Here is a 19152-nt window from a genome sequence, read left to right as displayed (position 1 = left end):
CCCCTGGTCTAGATAATACTTAGTCCTGCCACGAGTGCAGGGGACTGGACTAGATGACCTCTCGAGGTCCCTTCCAGTTCTATGATTCTATGATTCTCCAAAATCCACTAACACAGTGTGTCATCTTATCTTGGATTTACCCTGAACACTAGCTATTTTGTGTGATGTGCACATTTTCATATTGTAATGAAGCAGTAGTTTTTGTAACAAGAAAGAAGCATCATTCCCTGCAACTTCTAAGATAAACAGATGATTAAATGTGTTGAAAAAGAAAACTTTCAAGAATCTAATTTCCCCCCTACCCCCCTTGCTAGGACTGGAGCCATATCACGGCATGAAAAAAGTCTTTGATTTGTTAGAACTAATATTTCTGACTGAAAAACAGTCTTTGAAATATGACCACAGGGGTCCACTTTAGCTTCCTAGATCAAGGGTGAGGGTATTTTAAGAAGATTAAAAAGGATGGGAGAGCCATGGCTACAGAAGTAACACGGCAAGATTTCATTTCTCATATTACTGGATACATTAGTATATTTATTTTTTGGTTTGTTCCTACTCTGCCAAAGTTGAATTCAGTTGAATGTTAAATTTTTCAGGCAAACCGTTATGAAGTTTTAAGATGGTTCATTGCCTTTGATGCTCTAATTACCTCTTTTCAGTGCTGTGTGTACCTTATTAGCAATGAAAGCAAACCTTTCAGCTGCGTAAGCACTGCAAATGAATACATTTAATAATTTATGCATTTAGGCTTAATTAGTACAAAAGCCATTCAGAATCTATAGCTTTCTGATGGGTTTAAAAATAAGAGATATACTGTCTGTGGAAAAATGGAGTATGTACATCAATACTAATAATCCATTCAAATATGAGCCCAGCAATTTAATTGAGCATTGACTTTGTCCTTCCTTCTGAGTGGCCAAACCTCTACGGCAGTTGAAATAGTTCACACAGTTCATGTTATGAAGTGATATCTTCTAGAAAATTAAAATAACCAAATACTGTGACTTCCCTACATGCATTTATCATTTACAATATCTTTTTCCCAGAAAAAGGATGTTTCCTAAGGCTGTGACTGCACTGCAAAATAGGTGTGTTTTTACACTGAGAAAGCAAACGATGGAAAATCCTAGCCGAGATGAGTAATTGTTAACTTCATGCAGCTAAGGGAGGTCAGATCCAGGCTGGGGGGCATAGGGCTGACCTTGACTGGCTACAACGAGATAAAAACTACTTATGTTTTTCCTCCACTAGGATTTTACAGTGAGATAGCTATTTTGATCCAAACCAAACCAAACCACCAATTAACTCAAACCCAAACCAAGCCCACAACTTTTTTCATGTGAAGACATAGCCTAAGTATCCTTCAAACTTTAGAAAGTTCCGCCACCTTTTTTTTAAACTGTTCCACACAAGCCAAGGATCTGAGCCATGCTCATTACGGGAGGCTTGTAGGCTGTAAAAAGATACTGCATACCGAACTGATAAAGGTATCTGTGTGGTGTGTCTAATGGATCATGACTTTGCCAAATCAAAACCAATTTTCACCCGAACGCCCCAAAGTATTTCTCCTCAATGATGACCATTTTCCTAACAAATTTCAACATTCTATCCCCACCTCTTGAGGTGTGAAATGGGTTCAAACAAAAGGGGCAAGATTTTGAATAATCAAAAAGGGTTTTCATTCTCAAATATGGCTAAACAGTTTTCACTCAAACATTAAAAAAAAATTCAGCTTGGCTGATCACAGGCTAGGAAACATCAGTTCAAAAGAGACATTTCAGAAAGTTAAAAGTGTCTGAAAATTGGGTGACAGGAAATTCTTAGGTAGCCTTAAATAGGGCTGTTGTCTCAATCTAGCTGTAATACTTCTTACAATTGTTGCTGTCAGTATTTCGAAACGAGATCTTGCGCCCACATTGTCCGTTTTATGCTGCACTGAACCAAAAGAGTTGTCTGTGTTGCATTACAGTAATTTCCATAGCAACAGGCGATGGAGTTATAATAATCACAAGGAATAAGTGGAACTATGAGAAAGAAAAAGCCTCTATTCAAACACAAACCTCTTAGGATTAGATAGTGCTTATGTTTTACTCAACTGAGTAGGGCAGTCAGAAGGATCAGCCTCGTGCCTCTTTGCTTGGCCTACACAGATCTTGGGTTTGAGTCTGACGGAGAGCACACCTCTTGCTTTGTGAATGCTAGCCCCAGAGAATAAATGGGCAGGGAGAAACTCTGCTCTGCTTCCTCCCCTTCTTACTCACTGGCAGAGTAACTGGCCAGCCATCAGGGGGAAATAAGCTCTATCCTTTCAAGAGCTAAAGTTACTTATTCTCTTTCACAGGAAAAGGGGATCACCTGTTCCTGGCACGTAGAAATTATGTCACCCCTTACTAAGCACTGAGTCTCACGCTATGTCTACACTGCAGCTGGGAGGTGTGATACCCTGCACAGACATACATGTGCTAGCTCTGCTTGAGCTAGCACCTAAAAAATGCAGTGTGTCCGCAGTTGCATAGGCTAGCTGCCCAAGTACAATCCCACCTGACCCCTGACCCCACCCTAGTTGAGCGGCTAGCCTGAGACACCACCTGTGTCACCGTGGTCACACTGCTATTTTTAGCGTGCGAGCTTGAGCAGAGCTAATGTGCATCTGTCTACCTGTGCTGGGAATTACACCTCCCAGCTGCTGCGTGGACTTACCCACAGGCTCAATTTAGCCCTTGAAGAAAAGGAAAAAGGAAAAAGATTAGAAAAATATTAGCCCAATATTTTTAAAATGTTCATTTTTTTCAAGACTGCTCCAGTGTGCAAGTCCCTCTAAGCGAAAAACAGGGAATGAACACAGCCAGGGTGTTTTTAATTAATATACTAATATGGAAAACTGAACAGAGGGCAGAGTGTTCAAACAGGACTCCACTGTGTGCTGAAGACTAGTTGAAAGGGAACTGAAATTTTCCCATGCAAATTAGTGTCTGCTCAACTGAACAGAGCCCTCAACTAGCTCTCAACCAAATGGAGCCCTCCGGTAGCAATGGGCTATGGAAACCTAAGTTCTTTTGGGCACTTCAGAGCACATTGGGTAACCTCTAGGCCCTCTAAGAAAACAGGCAGGGTGACTGAACAACAGATGAAACAATCTTTCAACTTTAATAGGAAGCTTTCCAGGACACGTGCTTTGTAGCAGCCTCAGAGCTCTCTCTGGTTGCTGAATCTCTTAGATTAGCCTAAGCCAGAAGAGGAAGTGTAACCACATGCTTTATACCACAGCATTTGACTTTCTCCAGGGGAGGGAAAGAGAACCAGTGGGGAGGAGACATGGATCTTAGTTGGATGGTCTGTGCAGAGAGCCAGGCAGGGTAACTCAATTAGTAAGACCCAGAAACTTCCAGAACAGATTGTGGTAGTTTCTAGGCATGCTCAATAACTGTTCTGAGGCTGTATAGGAAATTTTCATTGAGGGCCGCTTACCTGGCAGATTATACCCTAGTAGCCCTCTGGGAGTGGAGCCAATCAGAGCCTTATGGACTCAGTGACTGATCGGCACAGGACTAAGAAATGTGACTGCTGTGAGGGCTGAGTCCCAATTCCTGTACTACTTTGGATACAGACTTCTGTTGCACCAGCAACTGTGAGAACCAATCAGCTATTAACCCAAGGGCTGGAATGCTGCTAGCTGGGGAGATCCCCAGGCTGTTTGTTTGCTGACAGGGCTCTGAAGTGCTTGAAAGGACTGAGGTGCTGCCAATCTCCTCCAGCTCTGAAGACTACAGGTGACACACGCGATATACTATGGTCACACTATAAAGACTGAGAAATCATCTCCAAGAGGAGATCAGCGGGGAATGTGTGTTATGACGAAACCTTATATTTGAATCTTTGTAACAGAAACAAAGGGGGATAATACTTAGTCCTGTCAGGAGTGCAGGGGACTGGACTAGATGACCTCTCAAGGTCCCTTCCAGTCCTATGATTCTATGAGTCTATGAAAAGCCTGTGTAAGGCACACCAATAGATTTACTGTGTAATAGCTTTTGTTTAAAAGTCATTCATAGTATTCCCAATACCATTTACAATGTTTGATACTATTAATAATGTGTTTTGTGTGCATTAAATATTGATGTACGGTATGCTCTCTTTGAAATTGACTGGGACCTATTAACATCTATTTACTAAGGTTTTACCTACAACACCCCTGAGGTTTAACTTGGTGTATTGCTTTTCAAAAAGTCATGAAAAGACCAAATGCTGGCCTGTGCTCCAGCAAAGAGTTACGCTCAGGTGCAGGAAGAAGGAGAGTGCATAGTTATAAAAACTATTGCCTGAGGTATCCCCTGTCTCCCCTATTACAGAAGGACTGGGCCTAGCCTATTCACTCCTTTTTCTACCCCAAGGTAGCTAACATCCCTAGACACACTAATATAGAGATATCATAGAACTATGATCTAGCCTGAGTTGGAAAGTGTTCGTCAAAAAAGGAGTGGCTCTATTATTGACTAGCCATGTAGCAGGGAGAAAAAAGGAAGTGGAAGTGTAACTCGTTCTCTGATTGGCCAGGAACCTAGTTGTGAAAGCACTCACTAGTTCTCAGCTTGGTTTGAATGCCTTCAACTAGAGCTCAAATGCCTATGAAAACACCTCAAAAGGCTCAACTTTTGGCATATTTAAATGAGTTAAAGGGTTAATTTTGAATGGGATCCAATAGGGATACTCAATTTTTGATGCATTTTAGTAGTTTGCTAACTTGCAGTTAGGTGACTGTCAGCTTCTCTTTTTCATATGGGTAACTACCATGACATTAGAGCCCATGCCATTCCATATTTAGAGTTTCTCACAAAGATGGAGATAGGGGTTTTAATAGTTCACAGATGGCACTAAAAAAACAAAAACAAAAAATAACCCCAACCGAAGATGAAAACACAGACCTATGCCCGTAAGCACATAATGCAAAAGAAGTAAAATCTCCATGCTACACTCCGCTAGTGAGACACTCATTTGGAGATATCCAGAACTTCCCTGTAATATTTACTATATCTAGACTGGGATATTAAAACTCCTTTAGCTCCCCTCATGGTTGCACTTTATACTTGGGAAAGCAATTGTTTTTATGAAATCTCTGTAGAGCTATATATCTGCGCAGACCTATATACTTAACTGCTTCTTGCAAGCTGCTGATGTTTGCGTGTTCACAAAAGCTTTTCCCCCCTAGTTTTTTGAATAATTAGCAGTTAAGTTTCACACAATGAAACAAACCCACCTGCTGTTGACTCCATTCATCATTGTTCAGCTACTCGTTGTTTATAATCATAATCTAAATATCCACCGGGGGATGAGTAATACTATAGTTTAGTGGCCAGAACCTCAGTTTGTGTAAACTGGCATAGCTATATTGATTTCAGTGAGACTAAACTGATTTACACTTGCTGAGAACCTGGCCCTCAGTGATCAAAAATGAAAATTCCATCTAATATGGAACATTTTAAAAGAATGTAATTTACTCAGATACTTAGGCTTAAGCCTTCTAATTCCTAAAACAGGTTCTTAATCAATGAGTGTCTTAAACAAAACCACGACCACTATAATTGAACTGAGAACATACATTTGTATTAAATCAATGAAACATACTTAAACAGTGCACCTATTAATTGGATACTAGGAGGCATAGACATTTCTAGTTTGAAGCCTCTAATAAAACAGTAAAAGAAGTACTTTTCTTCTTCTTACTATTGCAAGCAGAAGTGGGACTGACTTACAGCACTAGACTTTAAAAACTTGTCAGTTGCCTCATACTTAAGCATTTGTATTTAGACAATCTTAGCACAACATCTTCAGTATCCAAGGTATTTGCTACAGTAGAAAGTACAAAGGAACATTGCAAAATCGTTGAAGTAATTTTAGTTGTATGTATCAGGCAAAACTGGTACATCTTTAAGGGCTGCCACTGTACTGCTGGTGCTGGCACTAAGAATGAATTAACTCCAGATACCATAATGGAAGTACAGAATCCTTTGGATCACACAGCTGGTGGGTGGGAGTCCAGGTTTTGACAATACCAGCACAGCTGCAGATCTGAGGCTTTTCTAGTTCAATATGAATGCAGCAACAAGATTGTAAAAACGACCTCTTTGGGTAAATCAACATCATCAGCCAAGCTGTTTCATGTTTTTAAGGGCACTTAGAAACAATGATCTCCAGGCCATGAGGAGATAGAGAAAACATACTAAAGTCATCACTCAGTTATGCATGGTTAGTAACACTAGTGTTTAACACTAGTTTGCTGCTGACTGGATGAACTGAATGAAAATTCTTTAAATATGCACCGTCTCATAGAGTTGCCACTTTCTAGAACCTGGTACACCTCACAGTATATTCCTGGGTTATTTTAGGATATTCAACTGGAAAATATAACCTGATTCAAAGCCCGATGAGGTCAATGAGAGTCATTCTATTGATTTCAATAGGCTTTGGATCAGACCCTGCTGTTGAAATCCATGGTTAAATCTGACATAAACCTTGTCTACATACAAAATACAAGTTGACACAGTCACATTGCTCAGGGGTGTGAAAAATCCACACCCCTGAGGAACACAGTTATGCCACCCCAACCCTTAATGTAGATGCAGCTAAGTTGATGGAAGAATGCTTTCATTAACCTAGCTACTATTGCTTGGGGAGGTAGCGTTCCTACACCAACAGAAAAACCCATTCCTTCAGTGTAGGCTGCGTCTACACTATGTGATTATGTCAGTGTAGACATGGCCTTAGAAACCCTACAAAAAGAAGCTCAAAGTTAGGCTGTAGTTTCAATCTCTACTAATAACAATAGTAGGAAGATTTGGAAGCAGCAAAAACTCAGAATCAAAGACTGTTGCTGATATATAACATCCCTGAAGTGATGCTCAGAGCACAGTTACTGTAACTGGGTGTCCTTATGCTCACCAGTGGAAGTAATCTGAGTGGTGCTGACAGGGTGCATTGTGTAATGCTTGCTAATTTATCAACTAGGGCCAGAAATCCAGATTTTCTTACTTAAATTAAGAACTTTCTAGCTGCTGACATCAAAGGTTGAACAACATAAAAATATGTATATATTAAATATTACCATCTAAAGAAGCCTTCACACTGAGAAAAAATGCAGTTATGATAAGGCTATGCTGTTAAATTGATTACCTGCACATACAATGACACTTGTTAGCTTGCACATTATGGTCTGACAAGAGCATGATCATGTTCTTGCAGGTAACCACAAACTAACATTTCCAGCTGCCAACATTTTAGATTTGTTGTAAATCTAAAATTGTAATAAGGCCCCATGGCATAATGGAAAGAAACAGAACCTGAGGTATGGGCTAGTTGTAACAGGGACACCTGTAACTGACCACAGCAGCTTATGGCACAGCTGGATCTTTTACTGTTTCTATGGAAACAATTGTTTCTGGTTACTCTGGGACTGCCTTGACATGGCATATAAAAATCACACAGCATCTCACAAAACCAGCAAGATGAAATGTTTCACTCACTATACATTAAAACGGTGCTTCTTAGGTCAATTTAGGTCCAAAATTAAGGTTTTGTAAAACCAAGGTTTTAAAAAATATCAGATTAATAGAATTGTTTTCACAAACTATTATGTTCATTAAAATAAAAACAATATTTTTAATTTGGATTTGAACATTCCCTTGTAGTAGTGTTTGCAATCTAAACATTTCAGCAATGGGCCAGAGCATCGACTGAAAACAAACTATAAATTAAACCCCTGCTTTAAGTGCAAAACTCTGTCTTCACTATGGAGTTGCATCCATTACCTCCATGGTATAAAAGACACTGGGCTGTATAATTTTATTTTCAGCTGAGAGAAATACAAAGAAAGTAAACCATCAGAATTAGTAATGAAAAGTAAAGATTTTATAAATCTTTCATTTTTAATCATTTAAGTTGTTGCTAATGAAGGACATTTGTGTTCTTTTATACATACACATTATATATAAAAACATGGGATTTTTTAACCTGACAGAAAGTGAAAACAAACTACACGGTAAACAAATCAGTCTAGAATAAGTACTTATGAAAAACCCATTATAAACTTTCAAATGAGAAAAATAAAAATGAAGCATCAATTGAGAACAAGATGAAAACAGTTCACAGTTCTGCTGTTTGACACTGTTATTGGAATCGGTGAGGAACTGGGCTCTCATTCTGTTTTCTTCTAACAAAAGGGTGGGATAAAGTTACCTTACATGAGCTTTACTGATTCATATATAGTAGCTGCAGAAGCAATCTCCAATTCTTTTACACCCATTGAACTGAATATAATGTTCAGGTCTATCACACTCTGTTTAAACTGAAATTTTCACACTAAAGCTGGCTGGAAAACAGGATTGGATCAAAAGAGCTGCAAGATTTAAGCATTAAAATCACTTCAATATAGTTTCCAGTTTGATACAAAACCAGTAGAGTCACTGATCTAATACTGTTCTAGTTCAATATTAATGCAGCAGTCAGGTTATACAAATTGTAAAAATGAACCTCACTCTGTAAACCAATTAAGGAAATGACACAAGCCAGTGATTTAAACTCTGTAATGGGTCCCTATTAAATGCGGAATTAAGTGGTTTGCAGAACATTAGCTTGTCAAGGCTCAAAGATGGCTAAACCCCTGATATCCCAAGAAAGAAAAGCTGAGAGAAGATGTTGAAAATTTCTCTTTTCTTCACTGATGTGCTGCCCCTGTGACAAGATGCAGACTGCATGGATCTGAATTTTGATGAGGTGCTCCCAGTTTACCAACAGCACAATAAAACATAAATAATTATCCCAAGCACAGAGAAAAACATAATAAAATAAGATGTTAGATGCCATTCCTGCAAAGTTGATCCAAGGGAGTAACTTCGGAATCAGGAGATGTGTAAGGGTTCTGCCACATAGTACATATTAGGAGACTTGCTGGTGAAGATTAAAAAAACATAGTAAAAATCTATGCACAAACATTCCACCTGCTCCATTGTTTTCTTGCCTGCTTTGATTAGCCTACTCATCCAGTTTTCTCAGCACTGGTCCCGGGTCCATTTAACTCTTTTATAGAGTCAAGTTGATTATCTGAATCAGTCTTGGAACTGCTACCAGCAAACAAAACCTTGACTGAAAATATTTTCTATTGCATTTTAAGCCACATGATGCAAATATTCAACTGAAAAAGCATCCCCCTCCATCTGGTCACCCCATCTCAAAAAGAATATAGTAGAACTGGAAAAGTTACAGAAAAGGGCAACAAAAGTGATTAGGGGCATGGATCAGCTTCCTTATGAAGAGAGATTAAAAAGACGGGGACTGTTCAGTTTAGAAAAGAGAAAACTAAGGGGGGATAGGATAGAGGTCTATAAAATCATGACTGGTGTGGAGAAAGTGAATAGGGAAGTGTTATTTATCCCTTCACATAACACATGAACCAGTGGTCAGCCAATGAAATTAATAGGCGGCAGGTTTAAAATAAACATAAGGAAGTACTTCTTCATGCAACACACAGTCAACCTGTGGAACTTACTGCCAGGGGATGTTGTGAAAGCCGAAAGTATATATATGGAGAACTGGAAGGGGCCTCAAAAAGTCATCGAGTCCAGCCCTCTGCCTTCGCTAGCAGGACCGAGTACTGATTTTTACCCCAGATCCCTAATTGGCCCCCTCAAGGACTGAACTCACAACCCTGGGTTTAGCAGGCCAATGCTCAAACCACTGAGAACTGAGTTCAAAAAGGAATTAGATAAGTTCATGGAGGCTATGTCCATCAATGGCTGATGGCTAAAATGGTCAGGGATACAATCCCATGCTCCAGGTGTCCCTAAACCTCTGACTGCCTGAAGCTGGGACTGGACAACAAGGGATGGATCACTAGATAGTTGTCCTGTTCTGTTCATTCCCTATGAAGCATCTGGCACCAGTCACTGTTGGAAGACAGGATACTAGGCTAGACTGACCATTGATCTGACACAGTATGGACATTCTTACGTTCTTATATCATCCATTTCACTCTTTTTAGTCAGAATCCCGGGACAGCTGAATGTTCTCTTGCAACATTTGTGCAGGTTGAAGAGCATAGAATTAGTATTGCAAATCCAAGGATATTAAATAAGCACTGTAAAGAACTGGGTAATGCTCCCTAGGATATCTCTAGCAGCTACTGAATGTTGATGGTAACTGGAGAGGGAATCCAGGTCCCTTCACCAAATAGAAAGGATGGGCCTGATTCTCCATTGCCTTACACCTCATGCAGTCATTCACATTTCTGCAAATTGGGTGTAAAATGCTGGTAGCATTTTACCGATACTTTTCTCTCACTTTGCCCAAGTGTGAGTGATTATCAGGTATAAGGCAATGGAGAATTTGGCCCAATTTTTGATGAAAAATGGAGTGACCATATAAGTGCAAATTTTTCACATAGAGTTCAAAAAAGCAGAAAGAAACCCAATGCTATTCTAACCAGTTTAATCAACTCTATAGACTTGTCGTTATAAAGGGTAATCTCAAATCACACAATCTGCAATTACACGATTTATCAGACAGCACACAGGTTTCAGTTTAGATGTGAACTTGAACCAAAACTCCAGATTGAAACACCCTGAATCTTTAAGGAAATTCGGTTTTAGTTCTGGAAACAGACTTTGCGGCTTGGACTCACCTCTAGTTTCAACCAGTGCAGAAATACAAGAGAGAGAAAAAAGGGGACATAAAACATTCATTTTCTCAGGTCAATGCTATTCTTGAGTCAAGCCTCACAGTCATTAATAAATCTCCAATGGCTGAGTTCATATCAGGTTCAGGTACTGCTGCCAGCCACTTTTCAGCAGAAATTGAGTTTCAAAATAGATTTCCCCTCCATGTTGCACTCTAATCTTTGCCAGGTAGAAAACTGAACCTCCAGCTTCAGCATCATTGAATTCATCACATACCAGTTCACATCTCTTTTGCCTGAGTTGCAGGGCTAATGTTTGAAAAGAAAGAATGAACCCTTTGAACTATATTACTGCATACTTCATTTCCCCCCCTCATTGCACTGAGTAGCTTATTTTTATCCATACGGTACGAGTCTGGAAAATAAGATTTGTGCCCAGGCCACTCTCTTAACTTTCACCTCCTTCTTGGGATCATAAAGCAGCATTCCACATGCAGCAACTAATCTTCAACATCTGCTTGAGGGGCTTTATGAGCAATTATTTCATAGAAGTGACTGCATTCTGCATCTCACGGGCTTGTCCTCACTTAGAAATTTTGCTGCTTAAACTATGCTGCTATACTTAATGTGGCAAAACCCACTGGCGTAGATGCAGTTATAGTGGTATAGCTTATTGTGGTTTGGTAAGTGGAATAAGATATACTGATATAAGATACCGTTATACTAGTATAACTGCATCTTCACTGGGGCTTTTACTGGCAAAGTTATATTTCCAAAAGAATCATATCCCTAACTAACATCGTTATGCCACAGTAGACCAGACCTCAGTCTTCTGGTAGGCATGCCTAGCATTGAATAGATTAGAAACTAAAGACCTTATACAAGTTGTTATTGATAAAGGGCATATAAGAGAATTCTTGGACAATGTAAGCATATTTAAATCAGAGGATCTGGATAACATGCACACTATATTGTGAGTAGTTCTTCACATGGCCACACAAAGGATAGAGGACAGCCAGGATTCCATCCCTCAGACAGCCTTCACTCTGGGTGCTGTGGGGACTGCTAGGGCTTTATGCCTGACATAATCCTCAAGGAGCAAGTCACCAAGGAGGGGTGGGGAGTGGACAGAGCCATAATTCCTCCCACAGCGAGTGACACTAAATCTATTTCATTTTATTATGACTTCGGTTGATGAGGCCATTACAAGATTTAAAATGATAATAACAGAAATGTATTTTTAATAAACTCCATGACTGCTATGTTTATTGAAGTTAGAATAATTGTTGTGATAACTCAATTTTGTGTTAATATTTTCAAAGCAGAAAATAGCAACATTATGAGAAAACTTCAACTATGTCACGGGGTTTGCTACTCACTGCTGTGATGCCTCCCTGTGGCTGCACCTGGCGATTAGCTCTCAAACAGTTTGATGCCCCCTCCTTCAGTTCTTGCTCCCCCCCTCTCTGAAATCAACTGCTCCCTTTTCATGGCTTGGCCTCCAGCCAGGTCACTATTGTTTTCCCCTTCCAGGGTATCAAAGTCCCACTGGATGATCTGTCTCAGGCAGTCTTCTGTTCCACTGGCCAGACTACGCCAATTCCCCAGGGGCTGGTAGGGGAACCCAGGCCTGCCCTCTGCTCTGGGTTCCAGCCTAGTGACCCTATGTCTAGCAATCATGGTCTAAGCAATCCTAAACCCTGCCACTTTTTCTCTGGGCTCTTTCCTTTCTCTGTCTTCTGGCCCATGCCTGAGTTACCACTGGAACCTCCGCCATTCACTGCAGCTACTTCGCCCTCTCTTGGGCTCTTGCCAAAGTCTGTTTTCTCAGGCAGGATCCCAGAGTTTATTCCCCCCTAGGACTCCTCCTTGTCTCTTGCCAACTCTCCTCCTCTCTAGGGTGTGACAGTAGAGTTCCTCCCTACAGTCCCCTGTTACCACCAACTTCTTCTCTTTGTAAACCCAGCTCAGCTCCTCCCCAAGCTGGGCTTCATCAGCCATTAGGCCCAATCAGCCCTGATTCTCCTCCAGGTGCAGCCTGTCACAGGGTAATTGGCCCTTTTTACCTGCTCAGGCCTTGTGTGAGGTAAACACCCCCCTCACAAACTATTACAATTATCTTTTCTTATCTTCCATTTAAAAAAACCATTGAGAGGGCAGTGAAAGGCAAGAACGGAGCATGTCTATTTCAAATTAATAGATTCCAAGGCCAGAAGGGACCCTTGTGATCATCTAGTCTGACCTCCTGTATAGCACATCCAGGCCACAGAACTTCTCCAAAATAATTCCTAGAGCATATGTTTTAGAAAAACATCCGATCTTGATTTAAAAATTGACGGTGAGGCAGAAGTCACCATAGCCCTTGGTAAATTGCTTCAGTGGTTAACTAAAAATGTATGCCTTACTTCCAGTCTGAATTTGTTTAGCTTCAACTTCCCACACCAATTTTTTCAAAGCAGGTACTAACGCATGTATCAGTTTCCCAGGTAGACCACAGGCATTAGCAGTGGAAATTGCCTAACACTGATGTGCTAATGTGCCTCAGTCCTGACCCAAAGGACTAGGGCTTGTGCTGAAATGATAGTTCAGTCTCCATAACTGGTTCAATCACAGTCGAGACTGCCAGATAGTGGCAATAGGGGTGCAATCTGTGATGTGGACACCTGTCCATTAAGAACCGCCCTAAGCCCATCAGCTCTTCTCACCTAGATGACTGGATCACCACGAAATGTTAATTGATTGAGGCACCTACTAGCCTGAGCTAGTCTGACATTGTTGACCAAGAGGTAAAAAATCTCTATATTTTCAATTTCCAATTGCTTTCATTTGATTTATCCATTGTTCTCTTGAAGTTAGGTGAACTCCCAGACTTCCAGGAGCTTTGAAGTTGAGGATGATATTAAGTTCAATGCTAACAATATCTTGGCCTCATTTTTCACAGATTACATGTTATTAGCACTACGAAGATGATGGGCATTGGGGGTCTGTGACACAGTGGCCATTGGTGGTTCGCTACTTTGTGTCAGCAACTTTTGTCAGGCCTGACATCTAACCACACCTAATACCCTGTTGTCATGACGTGTACCCAAACAGGTAGCATGTAATATAATACATAATACTCACTAATACTAATAACTCACTGATCATTAATATTCTTGAATGATGTATTTATGAGATGTGTACAAAGAGTTATGGATTCATGCTAGAATTATGTTCTTAAAATGTGTTTGGCAAGCAGTGCATAAGCCCAGTCTGCTCTAGACAATGGAACATGTATTTGCTTGTTGTCAGGTAGAGACAATGAAGGCACATTTACATAAAAGATAAAGCCATCAACCTAGCGAGTGCGGGAGACTGCCTCTTGCAGGAGTCTGAACCTCAGATGATAAGCAATTGATCAACTGATCAGACACAATATTACTGCATTATAAAAGTGCATCATGTAAGGTCTTTTATGAAAGCTAATGATACACTGGTGATTAATATCATGGTAAAAATTATGTATTAGCACTAGATGAGGAATTATGAATACTCACTGATATTATGCTTTAAAGTCTGTGATCAAACAAAGGGAGGAACAGGTTTCTTCCAGACAGGAGATAAGGCAGCTATCTACCTGTCTCCAATGAAATTAAGCAAGGCATGATCAAAAACAAAGATAGCCCCATTGGAAGTCCACAGGAAGGGAAGAACAGTATGAGGTCATCCTGAGTCTGGGGACAAAACAGTGAGTTTGGGAAGATATAAGGTGAGAGACTAAGCCATCTTGTTCTCCATCCCTGGACAGATACAAAAGGCCAGAGCTCATGCAAGCTGAGAAAGATGGGGGCTGGAGTCTCTGGGAACTGAATATAGGTGAGAAACCTATATTAGGCAAAGACCTTTCACCTAGGGAAACAAGGGGAATGATCAACTTGTACTTCTGTGAAAGGTCCTGACTGAGAGAAACTCAGCCATGGGTGGAAGGAAAAAAGATAGGTGAGAAATCTACCAACGCTGTAACTTGTCAAGTTAGGTCTTAGCCACTAGAAAGCATATTTTATTTTTATTTGCTTGTAACCATTTTGCCTTTATCCCTTGTACTTGAACTCACTTAAAACGAGTCTCTTTTTGTTAATAAACTTGTTTTGCTTTTAATCTAAACCAACCCAGTGAAACTGCTCAGCTCAGCTGTGTTTGAACTGAAGTGTTTGCTAACTCCAGTTAAAGTAATAAACCATGCCTTTGTCTCTTTGAAGAAACAAAAAGCCTTATTAATTCTCTGAGTGTTCCAGGAGAGGGTTGAGACTTCAGTGAAGGTGGTTTGGGGGAAATTCTTGACTGGGGGTGTGTTGGGGTCCACTTGGGTAATAGTAACTAAGGTTGGTGGAGACAAGAGTGTGGCTGAGGTGTAACGAACAGGCTGCTGGAGTCCGACTTGTTGAACCAGGGCTGCTTAACACACAGACATACTTGTATGTTGGCTGGGAGCGTCCAGACAGGGAACTACAGCAGCAGAACATTTTAAGAAACTCAGGGTTACAGGAAAAGCAGTGACACAACCTCTCACTGGTTTGGGTTGCACCCCAAAACATGACAGGCCTCCTTGTTATGAAGGGCCCATTTTGCACACAAAGTTTAAAATACTATCATACTGTCTCTCATATCCCCTTGTTCTTTTAACCTTCATTCTAGCACATGATGCCATCACAGTGGCATACTGTGCAGTATGACCATCACCAATACACGATGACCTAGACTCAGAGACTCAGTTAGATTTTGTACATTGAGTCAGCAAGGTTTGCAAAATCTGTAGGCTGCTCTGTGCCTGCAGAATTGTAAAAGGTCAAGGTATCATGATGCAATGATTAACAAGAAGATTCTATTAATACCACTCTTGACCCATCCAGGAGGTAGATCAGAAAACATGCTCCTGCATTTTGAAACGTAGGGAGAAGGAGGTATATTGCAGCAATTTTATTTTAATCAATGATCTAAAATGTCCAATTGACCATTATTAAGAGGTAAAAGAAAAAACACTGTGTTAATGTTGACATAAAAGCAAAAGCAGTAAATAATCTGGTCTCTCCAAAAAACTGTATGTGGGTTTGGAGAGATTAGCAAAATGCTTTTAGAATTCCGCCTTTAGAACTCTGAAAGTGAGAATTCATAAACCATTTTAGTTCTCTGTTCCATCTCCTGCAGCTGTGATTTCTAAAAAAAATATATTTAGAAAAGCACAACTACTGGAATATTTAGTAATGCAACCCCTCCAATGGTACCTTATAAATATGCTTTGTGGAATATGTTCAACTGATATCAGTGAAAATGATAGAATGCTTGTGATGTGATGGAGAGTGAGACATATTGTAGCAGAATATGCTTAACAGTCTGCATTGTTTAAGAATAATTTAGCTGAATATTTAAATGATTTTCCAGTGATGCTGCATGTCTCTAATTTAGTATAAAACTATTCTTGTTTTCAGCTTTGTCAGTTTGTTTTATTAGGTCCTATCATTTTCTTTTTCTTTTAAATGACTCTTATTGCAGTGTAATTGACTAAATGTTAAATTCATGATTTTATAGTTTCATGTACCTGACTCTCTTCATTGTGTAGACTTAACATAGGAGCAGAAATCCAGGTAAACTAGAAGCCAATTCTAAATATGCCTGCCACTTGCAAGTAAGCATGAGCATCAGAAAACTGGAGATCAGAAACACAGTTGACTGGGAGAGGAAAAAAGGTCACAGTCTTTAATTTCATCCCAAAGGACTGAAAGGTTTACAGTGGATTGGAATAAGTAGAGGTCTTCTATCACATATTACTAATTACACAATTAGAGTTACATTTAAAGTGTAGAGGTTCTGGAAAGGTAGTCCTAATTCCCAGCAGTAGTGCTGTAAAAGATCACATTTTAAGCCTGCCTAGATGTGTGATGAGCCATCCAAATTGAATTCCAATGTAAAATGCCAATCTGGCATGGTTATTTGCAGCTGTCATTTATAGGGATAAGTAAATATTCAAATATTTGGATTGAGATGACACTTTCTGAATGAAGCTGAGCTGGAGGGGAATAAGGGATGATCCTATTATTCAGATCCCTGAATAAAGACCTCATTAAAACTGAAAATAGGCTACCCTGCCTTTCTCCCACTCTTCTTTCAAATGGGCGCCCAAACTCTCCACTGCTCACCACTAGCCATCTTCAGTGGCTCAACCTAATGGCTCAAATGCTACTTGTTGGATGAGTCAGCCACTGTGACTAAAGGGCTTAATCCTGCCAGGTGCTGAGCACTACTGTGAGGTTCTATGTTCCCACACAGGAGCATTCAGCAGTTTGCAGGATTGAGCCCTAAGGTTTCAAAGTTTTGTCTATATTAATGAGAGCAACAGACTGAGGAATGGTTAGCTAAGTACCTGAGTGGTTTGAATGTCAGCCCAAAACATCCCAAAATCTTTGACTCACTGACTTTGGCTAATATTGGTGCTATACAGCACGTTATTTTATGCACCTATCTCTATCCATTACCTTGCTCTGAGGAGCTCTTACCATCAGGCGGTTTAGCCTCAATATTTCCAGTCTTTAAAAATATCCAGTTGTTATAATCTGGTGTGGAATGTCTTGTAAATTCCAAATACATTCTATTTGTAATCCAAAACTCTCTTGGGATTATTTTTGAACAATAGCTATTATTTATGCAGATCCCTACAACCATAAATTGGCAGCAGGAGGGCTACAGAAGTTTGACTGAAAGGTGAGATCAGAAATTAGGAAGAAGGAGGCATAGGTTACAGAAAATGATGTAATACAAGAGACAGAGGAAAAGAAAAATACCATGGAAACAGACAGGTAGATGTGATCTTGAAAAAGAATGACATTAAATGAGAAAACCAGAATCAAAGAGCATTGTCAAGGTATGCACCTTCAAATGTTGCCATCAAGCAAATCTAAACATTTTAACATTTTTATTTCTTCATCATGCTACCAGATGCACAATGATATCTTTAAGTAATTATATTTCAATTATTATTAACTTCCTCATGATTTCTAAAAAATTAAATGATTGAAAATATTGCCCCTTGAGTCACCCATCAACAGTGTGGACACTGGGAATTTTAATCTATTTTCTAGCATTCAAGAATCAACTTCCTTATAATTCCATATGTTGTCTTAAGTCTTTTTAGTTATAAAGTATCATTGAAAGCTCATGTTAAGAAACATTTATTATCAATGAGCCATAATTAAGGCTCAGAGTCTGTCACGGAAGTCACGGATTCCGTGATTTTCCAGGACGTTCTATGACTTCTGCAGTGGCCGGTGTGTTTGGCCCCGGGGTCACCCGAGCTGCTTGGGCAGCCCCTGGGCCACCCCCACTCAGCACCAGCGGGGGTCTTGGGCTGCTGAGCCCCCCTCACACCTCCCAGCACCAGTGGGGGTCCTAGGCCATGTGCCGGTGCCCCCGGGCCACCCCCCACCACAGAGCACCCAAGATTTAGTCAGGGGTACATAGTACAAGTCATGGACAGGTCACGAGCTGTGAATTTTTGTTTACTGCCTGTGACCTGTCCATGACTTTTACTAAAAACACCCGTGACTAAAATATAGCCTTAGCCACAATCATGGGCCACTAGAACTTGCATCACTATTCCAAGTTATTAAATCTAATTACCATGTCACATGATAGATTGCCTCTCCTTAATGCAAAAGGAAGTTAAAATTTAGCAAGAAAATGGGTGTGAATTCAAATCAATTTAGCTGATGGCCTCAGGGCTGACTACAAATCTTTAATTCACTGGAGGGGAACTGCTGAGATCTTAAACCATGAAGCTTTCCAACTCAAGCGTGGGGACTGAATTTTAGCACTGGCTGCCCTCAGGGAGCATGTACATTATTTAGAATACATTAGAACATTTAAAAATATTAAATAAGCATAAATAATTTATTTGGAAAAATGAAAGGAGTTTACTCTTCTATTTGCCTGAGGAATTTATAGAACGTCTGTTGACTGACTGGAAGGGGCAGATTGTAATTTTCCTTCAACTGTGAAATGTGGATATTTCCCCTAAGCAAAGTAAGAAAAAATAATTACCTTTAATTCTTGTTTTCTGTAGATTCACATATCCCAAGTGATCACCACTCTTGGGGTCTGTGTTACCAGTGTGTAACCAGGTGGAAATCAGTCATTTTCTCCACTAAAGTATTTCCTCTACCCATCCCTCCTTCATCCTTTTGAATAGCTTGGTAATTCCCTTCCTATATTATTACAACTTCATTTCTTCTTTTTCTGAGTCCTTTCAAATTCTTCTTGTATACTTTTCCCACAAGCCCCTCCTGGCTTCCCTCCATGCTACTTCCTGCTCCTGGACCAACCTGTTCAACACTATTTGTTTTGCTTGTTTCCTCTCTTCCCCCAAATCCCCTTTGTTCAATTAGTAGTATTTATTATTTGTGTTAGGATAGCACCCACAATGTATGAGTTGCTTTCTAAATGTATAGGGAGCTCTGACA

At 40.1% G+C, this 19152-nt stretch overlaps 1 protein-coding gene across 2 annotated transcripts in view; it reads right to left on the bottom strand.

Moving 5' to 3' along the window:
- The window catches only part of LOC112117098 (Down syndrome cell adhesion molecule homolog), a 508166-nt gene that overhangs the window by 4674 nt on the left and 484340 nt on the right, over positions 1-19152 (bottom strand). The gene's annotated exons all lie outside the window — the stretch shown is intronic.

Source organism: Terrapene carolina, unplaced genomic scaffold (assembly GCF_002925995.2).
Source record: "Terrapene carolina triunguis isolate 2854851 unplaced genomic scaffold, T_m_triunguis-2.0 Scaffold30, whole genome shotgun sequence".
NCBI classification, from domain to species: domain Eukaryota; kingdom Metazoa; phylum Chordata; order Testudines; family Emydidae; genus Terrapene; species Terrapene triunguis.
This window is presented reverse-complemented; position numbering and strand designations above follow the sequence as displayed.